We start from the raw sequence: 10,821 nt of genomic DNA, 5'->3' as shown, positions 1-10,821 counted from the left end.
TTTGAAACCTGAAGTTAAGGACTATAAACACAGGCGAAGGGTGAGTCAACATGTCAGTGAGCCTTTTTCAAGGATAGGAAGGGATTAACAATGGTCTTGTAACAATGTTTTAACACAAAGATCTTACCTATTCTACCATTAATGCTTGCTAATTATAATGCTATATCACATTTAACAATTATCATGCCATTTGTTTTTGCAAATAAGTTCACTATAATGAAGCCATGGGTGGCATTAATCATGTTAATCTTAAAAAATTTAAATGAAACAAGGTCTTCAACAAGGTTCTCATGAATGCATGCTCATATACAAACAGGTGGGATTCAACATGTTTTCTTAAGCTACTCAGACTGGTTGAATCTGACATGGCACGCTCGTACGAGCCCATCGTACAAACAAAGTACGAGACATTTACGATAAAAATACGAAACGTTCTTCCATGAGGCTCAATGCTTTCTTATTTTTAACTTAGGCTCAGGAGTGTATTTGGAGTTAGAACCTAGTGGTGCAGGTTGCCATCTATTTAGGGGGTGATTTTTAAAAAATCCAGATTTAATTCAAATGAGTGCTGTGTTCAATGCGGTTTAATTACAGATTGAAAGCAGGGAAAATGTGGGCCTCATTCAGATGGCAGCTGTTGCACACTGGGAGTTCCCTCTTTGAACAGGTCGAATGGCAAGACACACAGACAGAAGAGCTGTGAGAAAAAGCAGATGTGTATTTAGCTGCCTGATGATATCTATGAGAGAGAGAGAGAGAGAGAGAGAACAAGTCTCCAAAAATGTCCCTCAGTCCTCCTCTGTACTGTCTAACCAGTACCTGTCCATATGTCAATATCCCAACTAGGGACCTATCTTTAATTCTCACTGCACATATCTTCACTTCCCATAGTGAATATACTGTATCTTTAATTACCAACCCAAATGCAGTCTCTCCGGTAATGTCCTACGATTAATAATTCTTATGATTAATTGCCATCCCAGGGAGAGAGGAAAATCATTAACATAAATGACGAAGTATCTCATCTGAGACCCTGGTCTGTACAGATCCTTTAGCCTTCTGTTCCAGCTGCAATTATCTCTTTAACCATAAATCTTCATCTGTTGCCCCTTGGTTGTAGGAAGACCCCTTTTGTGCCGCTGTTGATTCTGTCCACCAAACACACAAGCAAACGCAAGTACGTGCACACACACAAACATGCACACACACACACACACAGGTTGTGTCTGTCTTTCTATTAGGAAGTATCACCGTTTTAGCACAACTGAACATGTCAGTAAGAGCTTCAAATTATTTTCCTTTTTTTAAGGAAAGTCAACTGAGTACTCCATTCTCTTTCATAGGAGAGGATTCAAAGTTCACAGGGAGTGCTAGGGTCTGTGTTGCCATTCAGATGTAGGTGTGGCTGCAGTGATTAGGTAGCCAGATGTCGAGAGCCAGTTTCATGGGAATTTGACTAGGACACCGGTGCTAACCCCCCTACTCATTTGTAGGAGTCCCATGTGATCTTTAATGACCACTGTGAGTCAGGACCTCAGTTGAAAGTCTCATCCAAAGGTCGACACCTGGGTCAGTTGATTTTTAGTTGATAGTTGATTTTGAGTTATTACTCCTAGGACATTACCGGAGAGACTGCATTTGGGCTGGTAATTAAATATATATCCACAGTGGGAAGTAAAGATATGTCCAGTAGAATTTCAAGATAGGTCCCCAGAGGGGACATATAGACAGGACACATGGTAGACAGTACAGGGAGTCTATTTAGATCTGGCAAAAGAGCTAGATGCCTTCAGATGGGGCGCAGATCACTGCGCTCAACCATCAGAAGACGGAAGGATACGTGTGCATTCAGCAGTTATAGTCTCAACCGTCTAACACGTTATGCTAACATGGAAACCAGTGGAAGTGGAAGCCAGTGAATGCACAGAAATGAAGATGAAATCAAAAATCTTGTCTAAGTCTGGGTAAGTCGGAAAAAAGGTATATTTCCCAATGTGTTGATGTATTCCTTTAGGAGAAGTGTGAATGAAATAGGTTATTTTACATACGCTGTATAATTACAGCACAGGAGTGATGATAGCTCCCATTTGATGGCGGTAGTCACGTTTAAGGATTTGTTTGATATGGTAGCCATTACTCACTTTGCGTGTTTCTGTGGCCTACTGTGTCACCTTTACTATCCAAGCACGCTCTGAGGATGACAAAAAGCATAATCCACCCATTCAGTCATTCATTTAGGCCCCACAACTTTGAACTATACAGAGGAAGTGATTAGAATGGTTTAATTCCACTTGCATGACCCTTCAGATCCTGTCAAGTGTCCATCTTGTGAAATGTGTATCTTTGTTCCAGAATAATTAGATCCACTTAATGATGAAACTGCTGTGGTCTTATTTTTGGGGGGTTAAGACTTTCCAAATGTTCCCATTTTTCATGTGTTATGTCAAGTTTATATTTTTATATTTTTCTGTAATCAGTGTCTCTTGTATCATGATTTAACAAAATCTCTCTCAAAAAAGCCCCTCCTCAAGTACAAATGTGCCTATAGGTGAACTACCATACAGCTTTCTAATGGACACATTTAAATAGCTGGTACATTCATAGGCAGCACAAATCATTTTGAAAACAACACTGACGTACAGTACAGTAGATCATGATGGCAAACATTGCCACTGCAATTACAATGCAATGGATTGCCAATAAGATCCTAAACTGTTACATCCTGGTTATCTGCAAGATGACCTTCCTGGATTTTCCTTCATGCTGCTAATTTCATCTGCCATCAATGACATTCTTATGATATGTACTGAAAAAACAAAACTGGTTAAAGAGACAAAAGCAAATCACTGGAAAGCACTCTTGTACATAACCTACCAACTCTGGGTTGCTATATAGCTACTGTGTGCTAGAGATACAGTTAAATTGATAAATAACATTCCACATCAAAGGGAACGCCTGTTTTCCAAATAGAGAATGTTAGGAATACTGGCTTAGTAGGTGTGTGAAAATTGCAGTTGCAGGGTCTATTTTCACATTGGCCTGGCCCTCAACTAGAGGCTGACTAGACTGCTCTCTAGTGGCACAACTAGGAAGTGACATCAAAAAAGAATTAATGATCATGTGTCTGTGTTGAAGACAACTGAACCACTGAAGGCCTCCTTTTGAACTGGGGGTGGGTGGGGGGGGGGGGGGGGGGCACAGGGGGGACCACAGTGAGGGGATGATCAATAAACATGATTGCCCAAGGGCTGATGATCTCTTTAAAATTGTTCATGATCCAACAGGGTTCATGAGTGACTCCTCCATGATTACCAACCCTAACATTAGGAAGGCACATCGGGTCAAACCTATGAAAATTATAAATTATACATTGAAGATGTTCCTGGCAAATGCTGCTTACTTCTGAAGTTAAGAACTTAGACCTTTTCAACATAACTTGAAATTAATTTCAAGCTCATATAATTACATATACTTGTTAAATCATTATTTCATTTTAAATGGTTTTGAATTGTCCAGAATAGCCTATGGTGCCCATTTACCTATGTATGAATATCTCAACAGGCCCAGAGCTACATTATTGCCTTATCCATAGTAATGATTGTTCACAAGCAAGAAGAGGCCATTCTCTCCTAAAATTACTTTCTTTGTCAGGTTGAATAAAAATATAAAATGTGACAGATGGAAAAATCTTAGCTGCTTTCTGGTATTCTATTTTAAATTCTGTGTCATAATTTAGCACTGCCTTGTATATACATATATTTACATATTGCCCCTGGTTACTGCATCTCGCGTTAATCCATTTACACATTTCTGTGCCTGGGTAAAGGGAACATGCATAATTATTTACCTCACACCTCAAAGGTGTTAAGCTTAAAAATAAACACCCAAAGGATTCAGCCTTTTAATCATAAGTGTGTTTTTACTGAATGTCACATTGGAATGGTAACTGCATGCACACTATTTCAATTCAGACAGTTGGAACGTTCAATTCCTTTAATTGCATCAACAAACTTAGTATCTGGAGCCATTTTAAGGTGTCATGCATGTTTGGGCCAGTTTAAGTGCAATAGAGTTAAAAGGTTTGCGTCACTCTCAGCTTCAAAATTAATTTACACATTAAGCCTAATTTATACTTCTGCGTTGAATCTCCGCAGAGCCTACGCCATTGTGAGCATTTAAACTTATGCACTGTGGCGTCTGCGTCGCTCTGCTATTACCGCCATTACCTTATATCCCATAATCATTTGCGATTAATTGTATGATTCTTACTTCCATTAAATTAATGGCGGCTGAAAACAGCGGAGTTCACAAAGAACTGTAAAAGAGCTTGTCCACTAGTGCAAATACACAACGAGCTCGACATTTTGTTTTAGTTATCCTTTATGAACAACATTTGCATTGCTTAACACACTGAAATAACGTATGTAATGTGTTAAGCCTCCGTGAGCTAGCTAGCTAAATTGCTGACAAACAAATCAGTGGCACAGCAGCCGGAAATGCAAAATGCGATGCCACCAAGCAGACCAATCACAGTTGTTACGATCTGCGTCGCCACAACATGTAGTTACATTTCTGGAGCGGTGCATGTCTGGCGTAGGGAACGCATCGATTCCAGAAGTATAAATCAGGCTTTAGAGTGTTTCCTGAAAAATCGCCCCCATATCAACGTAACACCTTTGCAGTTTTAAAACTCACAAAAATGAAAAACACACTTTTAATTACATGGATTGTTCATCTTATGTAGACGTGTTGGGCATGTTAAAAGCATTTTTTTGGAATGTCATTAATTTGCAGAAAAAAATAAACAGAGACACAATGCCTCTACCAGAGCTATGGTTTGCAGAGAACAGTAAAATAATAAAACAATTTCACCTCTGTTGTTCTAACAGATTCATGGATCCTTATGATCATACTCCAGGTCATGACTAAGCTTATTCTACAAATTATATGGTGCACATTTGTCTTGTGAGGAGACTAGAAACCAGAAATCTCGAGGCTAAAAAGGAAGGCCTGAAGTTACTTTATTCTCCTGTTGCAGTTTCATGTTAAGTCGAGGAGAAATATTACTATTCATCCACTAGCAAGAAAATATCCTAAATGCTTCAGTTCTGGCCCTGCGTATTCTACATGTCTGTCAAGAGATGAGGATATAAGTGCATGGCAATAGCTTCTTTATGACCTACTGCAACATGGAATGCGTGCATAGCCTGACTCACTGTAAACAGAGCTGATGCAGGTTTCTGACGTGCTCAGAACAGCAGCTGTTGGTGTTGACATATGCAGGATATCTTATCGGTGACTCTTCCTGTTTACGTCACACTGTAAGCGCCACACTATCGCCTATCAAACGTACACCACGGGCAGGTCACTTGCTCTGGCAAAACTGTTCATAGATTAAAACGAACATCAGCCAGAGGCTTTCATGAATATGTTGTTTTTTCCCCTTGTTTTTGCTTTTTTTTTGGTGGGAACAATAAGCATGTTAAATATGTGCACTTTGCAGGTTACTAGCTTACACATCATAAATAACCTCAGGACATCGAAGCATCAAGGATGGCAGTGAAGGATCTTATGTGCGGCTCTTGATTGGCTTAGAGCTGATGAATTGGAAATTCAGTGCATGGAAAAAGGCCTTGTCTTAACAGGAAGGAGTCCTAGGCATAAAACGTATTTGAAGGCCTACATACATTGGACGCACACATACACAATGTCTGATAAGAGTCAGCTCAAATCCATTTGCTATGCCATGGCAGTTAGTGGTAATTTAGAACTTTCTACGCATATACCATCTTTGAGCTTCCACATCAGGGTGACTTCAGATTCAACATGATGTAAATACTTTCATAGACAATTTACAGATAGCACTCACGTCATTTGTTATGAAAGGAGATTGGTCAATGAAAGGAAACAAACACATTTTAGGGCCTGTGTATGTTTGCATAGAAGGCGCATTAGCACATAGTTATGCTTGTTAGGGGTCTAAGCAGTCTGGTGAAAACTCTTGAAACTTGGTAGGCATGTTTGGGATATGAAATTGTGATGTATTTGAACATGGCAGCAATTGACCAAGTGATGGCGCTATAGAGGATGTTGTAATATTTTAAAATACTTAATACCTTTTGTATCATTTGTCATGGGACCAAGACTGGTAGAAGCCCCTGCTCACAAGGTAGAAATAATATATTATTGGGCCAACAAAATGCTCCTGACCTGATTTTCCATTTTGAATTTTCTGAAAAACACAAAGAAATCTTCATGAGCCATACATCTGATTCATGTCAGATTTGGTGTGTACCATCCTTGGACTAGTCCCTAACTAAATTGTGAAGCAATAGTTGATACATCCTGGCATTTGTGCTTTGAACAGCTCTAGTTTTTAGTCTGATGAATTCTGGACTTGGTCTTCAGGGGGGATCTTCATGACTAAGGCTTGATTCATGCTTGCTACGGTAGCCCTCGTGTGGAGGGGCCATACGTTACTGCCCAGAGACTCCATACGGTGGTTGCCTTCATAGTTCCAATCGTTCTTCGTATCTGTTCTGGACAAAAGCATGCACTAGAGAGACAATAAAATAGCTTTGTTTGACCATCCGGATCAATACGGATTGCTCTGTACAGTTAAACATTTTTGCTGATGCACAGAGTCTCCGTTTGTGCTCCATATAAACCCTCCGCCAGTACCAGAACCTCTGGAATCACTGTACGATGGAGCATGAATCAGGCTTAATCCATGATTATTCTTCATTAGGCTATAAAGATTCATGACTATAAAGATTTATATTATTAACTAGCACTAATGTTGTACCCCTCTTTCGGAGAAAACTTTAAATTGTCCACCAGATAGAGCAGTATATTTTAAAATATCCTACTGATTTGGCTTGGGCATCTAAAATATAGGTAAAGATAAACACACCTTGGTCTCCCTACTGTTTCCTGTGAGTTTAAAGTATACCAAATCGACTGGTTGATTGAGGAGAAATGTGTTTTTTGTTTTTTAACTCCTGGTAGTTGAGATTCGGTTGGCACAAACACAAAAGTGCTGTTGGAGGAGGAAGGGTTGGGATCCTGTTTTGATTCTTATACAGCTGATGCATTCACAGACTGAGAAAGAGATTTGATTTATTGCGTGTTTCTGTGTGTAATCAGCAAAAGCCAAGAAGAAGCGTGGGGATTGGCTGAAAAGGAGATTCCACCTCCGAATGGGGGGGGGGGGCTTTTTTTGTTTGTTCAGTTTTGAGAAGTGACCAATGAGTACTAACACTTAAGCTCCTTCTCTTCCATATTTGATCTAAATAAGGCTTTGTGCACAAAACATCTATTTGGCAAGAATTTGCTTCAGATGCTATCTATAATGTGTGTTTAGATCAATTTTCATCAGATCTGAGAAAGCTAATTATGGATGAAGGCCTCATCAGGTTTATGATATTAAAACAAAATCTGGGATGTCAGCTTTCTCTAGGCAATTTCTCAGAGATAACAGCCCATGCATTTATCCAACTCATTGTTTACCTCTTATCTGCCTGCCCTGACTTCCCTGTTTTGCAGGGAGGAAAATAAACATTTCAACCCACCCACTGGACTGCCACCTTGGTAACTAGAACACCAGCAACTAAAAACAGGTAACCAGTATTATCGAACTGCTATGCGCGATAAACAGCAAAACGTTAAGGTATTTACAACTGCTTTTACGCAAAAGAAAACTGTGACATGCCTACAAACAAAACAGCCATTCGGAAAGTTAGCAAGGATGCAAACCAAGAAGCCTTATTTTCGTGCTGTATTAATTAATCGTTGCGATTAAGGAATTCCAGGATTCCAGTGTTCTATGTGTAATGTTGATATTGTAAATTGGTCTTAAAGGATGTATTAACATTACGAAATGTATATTACATTTGTTTGTGAACATAAAAATTATGTGGAGTTTAACAACATCCCTGTGTCTGACCCCGATTGTTTGAAAATATTTAATTTAAATAAAGCTAATTTTTCTTATGTCATTCTTGAGTTCTCTGTAGACTAACATGAAATGACTGGATAAGTAACATGCATCAGAGCTGGTGAGAATGTGATTTTGGACAAAGCAACAATGTATTATCATCATTTTAATTAATTATTATGATTAAAATGATGAATTAAGTTAATTTGTTACAGATCCATCACCACAAATTATTGAACAGGCCTAGTTACAGGTCAGAGCATTATTTATTGTAATAAATCTCAAAAAGATGATAATACACATTATTGCTTTGTTCAAAATAACATTCTCGTCAGCTCTGATGCACGTGTTACTTATCCAATCACTTCATGTTATTCTTTTTCTCCAATTAAAACAAGCCTGTAAAATGGTATTATGTTGGTGTACCATGGCAGGGATTGCTCTACACCTTGTAGTTTGTTCTGCACAACACAGTCCATGAATAAAGGCCTTAAATATGGTCAAGATATTTATTTTTATTCTTGATCCATAAACATCTAATTGTCTATATACATTACATCATATATTGTTATCATATGATATACTATGCAATTCAGTTTAGTCATAATTGGTGCAATTCTGAGGCTCTTCAGTGCACTGTCCTCAGGCAGTGTGGCATGGAATAAGGAATCGAATGCTTCAAGTCCCAGAGCATTCTATTCCTTATTCAATGCCACATTTTTGCCACACTGCCTGTTTCTTGCACACAGCACACCAAAGAAAGTGCCTCAAAATTGTCTCCTTTGTGTTAATGAAGAGAAATATACCCAGGGTTTGCATATGCATTTTTGTTTGTTTGCTTAGAGCTTTTGTCTACTGAATAGCCTTAACTTTTGTTAGTGAGCTCAGAGAAGGGTCTTGATGACAAAAGCCTATTTATTTGTCATTGTTAATGTCATCCTGTACCTTTATCTTATCAGTAGCCTATATCCTATATAATGTATGTCTTAGTAGACTAGTAATGCATATTGTTTTGTAGTTTTTTCACACGCGAAACAATAAAAAAACATAAATAACCTCCAAAAATATTGCTTGTGCGTGAAGCCAGGAGATATATTGGCCACCCCAGTAAAAAAATCCAAGAACCAACACTACCCACATGGTCAGAATTTTTTTTTCTTTCACACCATTTCTCCAGCCACAAGGCTGACAACACCTCTCCTTCCTGCTCTCCTCTGTGGTTTCCAAGGTGATGACTGAAGACTTGTTCAGACTTGAGCATTGGTTACTCAAGTCTGAGAGCGGTAAGAGTGTGTCATAGAAGAATAAAGTATGTGACAGAAGGGGAGGTGAAGACAAAGATCATTGTTGAAACACACAACGGGCCAGATTTAGTAAGCCTTTTGCGACGATTTTCAGGTGCACATATGACGCATTCTGCTCAGGAAACATGCGTTGTATGTATCAAACTGGTACAATGGGCTGGAACCGCAGTATGCGTGCCATCTACGTGAGTAATCGCAACATGCGCTTCTCTCCTTAATGCATAGGCATTTAATGGTGGATAACGCAAATAAAGGGCGGAGGTATAGTGTGGCTGATTATGTATTCCATTGAATTTACTAAAGTTATTCACTTAACGACGGCCGATTGTGCGACAGCCGATTGACCGCACCATCACACCCGCATCAGGTCGCATTTCACCCTGCGAGCTTCATGTACGTAAATCTGGCCCAAAGTTTCCCAAATGTTGGATAAGAAGCTCAGGAGGTAAGGGCGGTTTTCTGGTTGTCTGGCAGTTTGCCATTTCTATCCCCCAACCTGGGTGTGTCGAAGTGACCCTGAGCAAGACACCAAGCCCCCAATTACTCCCGACAAGCTCATTGATACCTTGCAACCTATCGCCATTGGTATGTGAGTGTGTGTGTGAATGGGTGAATGCGAGGTATCAATTGTAAAATACTTTGGATAAAAGCGCTATATAAATGCAGCCCATTTATCATTTACAATATCCTCGCCTTCAAACAGCTGCCCTGATGCAGCCAGGCAGTGAAGAGGCTTCCACCAACATGGCCACCAGGGAACCGCCATTAACTCAAGAAGAGAAGGGGATTGTAGATAAACAGAGAGTGTGTACATTTCAAACATGAAAAGCAGATGTCGCTGGCCTCTTGTGTGTCCCAAACAGTACTGTGAATTTTTTCTCCTCTCTGTAACCCCAAATGAACAGATTCCCCATTAAGTGGCATGTTTCCCTTCCACTCTCTCTCTTTTTTGATCTCTTTCTCCTCTCCCTTCCTGTCTCCTGCAGTCATAAGACAATCCGTTCCACTCAAGGGTCTCCTGTGTTTTGGTACGCACTGGCACGTGCACATTCAGATGATAACGCCAAACAGGGAGTGCAAAGAAAAAATAGTTAATAAAATTGACACGCACACACGCGCATACACACACGTAGTCAGTAGTAAGATATATGTTTTCCCCTTCATATTTAGGTCATTTATTTTCAAATAGCTTGAGAATGTTGCTCAGAGGTATTAACTCATAATGCCTTTCAGAGTCAGGAAGAATAGGCAATGCAATGAAGATTTCTGCATTTGCCTCAAATCAAAGTATCTCTGATCAAAGTTACAAAGCAGAACCATTCTCTAAAATGTATTACGTTATTTGTAATATATTCCCCAGACACACAATTTAACACTGCAAAATGGTTTTAGATAGGACTTGATTTTAAACATTGTTACGTGTGCCATTGACAACTCTGCCCCAGCTCGTGTCAACCCTCAATGGCAACGTAAACATATGAAAATAGGGACATCAAGACAATTGTTTGAAACCAAAAGAAAAAGTGTTTAATAAATAATTACCATCCCCTCGGGAGAGTGAGGTCCAACAGAGATACAAAA

This window comes from Conger conger, chromosome 3 (genome assembly GCF_963514075.1).
Source record: "Conger conger chromosome 3, fConCon1.1, whole genome shotgun sequence".
In the NCBI taxonomy this organism is placed as follows: Eukaryota; Metazoa; Chordata; class Actinopteri; order Anguilliformes; family Congridae; genus Conger; species Conger conger.
This window is presented reverse-complemented; position numbering follows the sequence as displayed.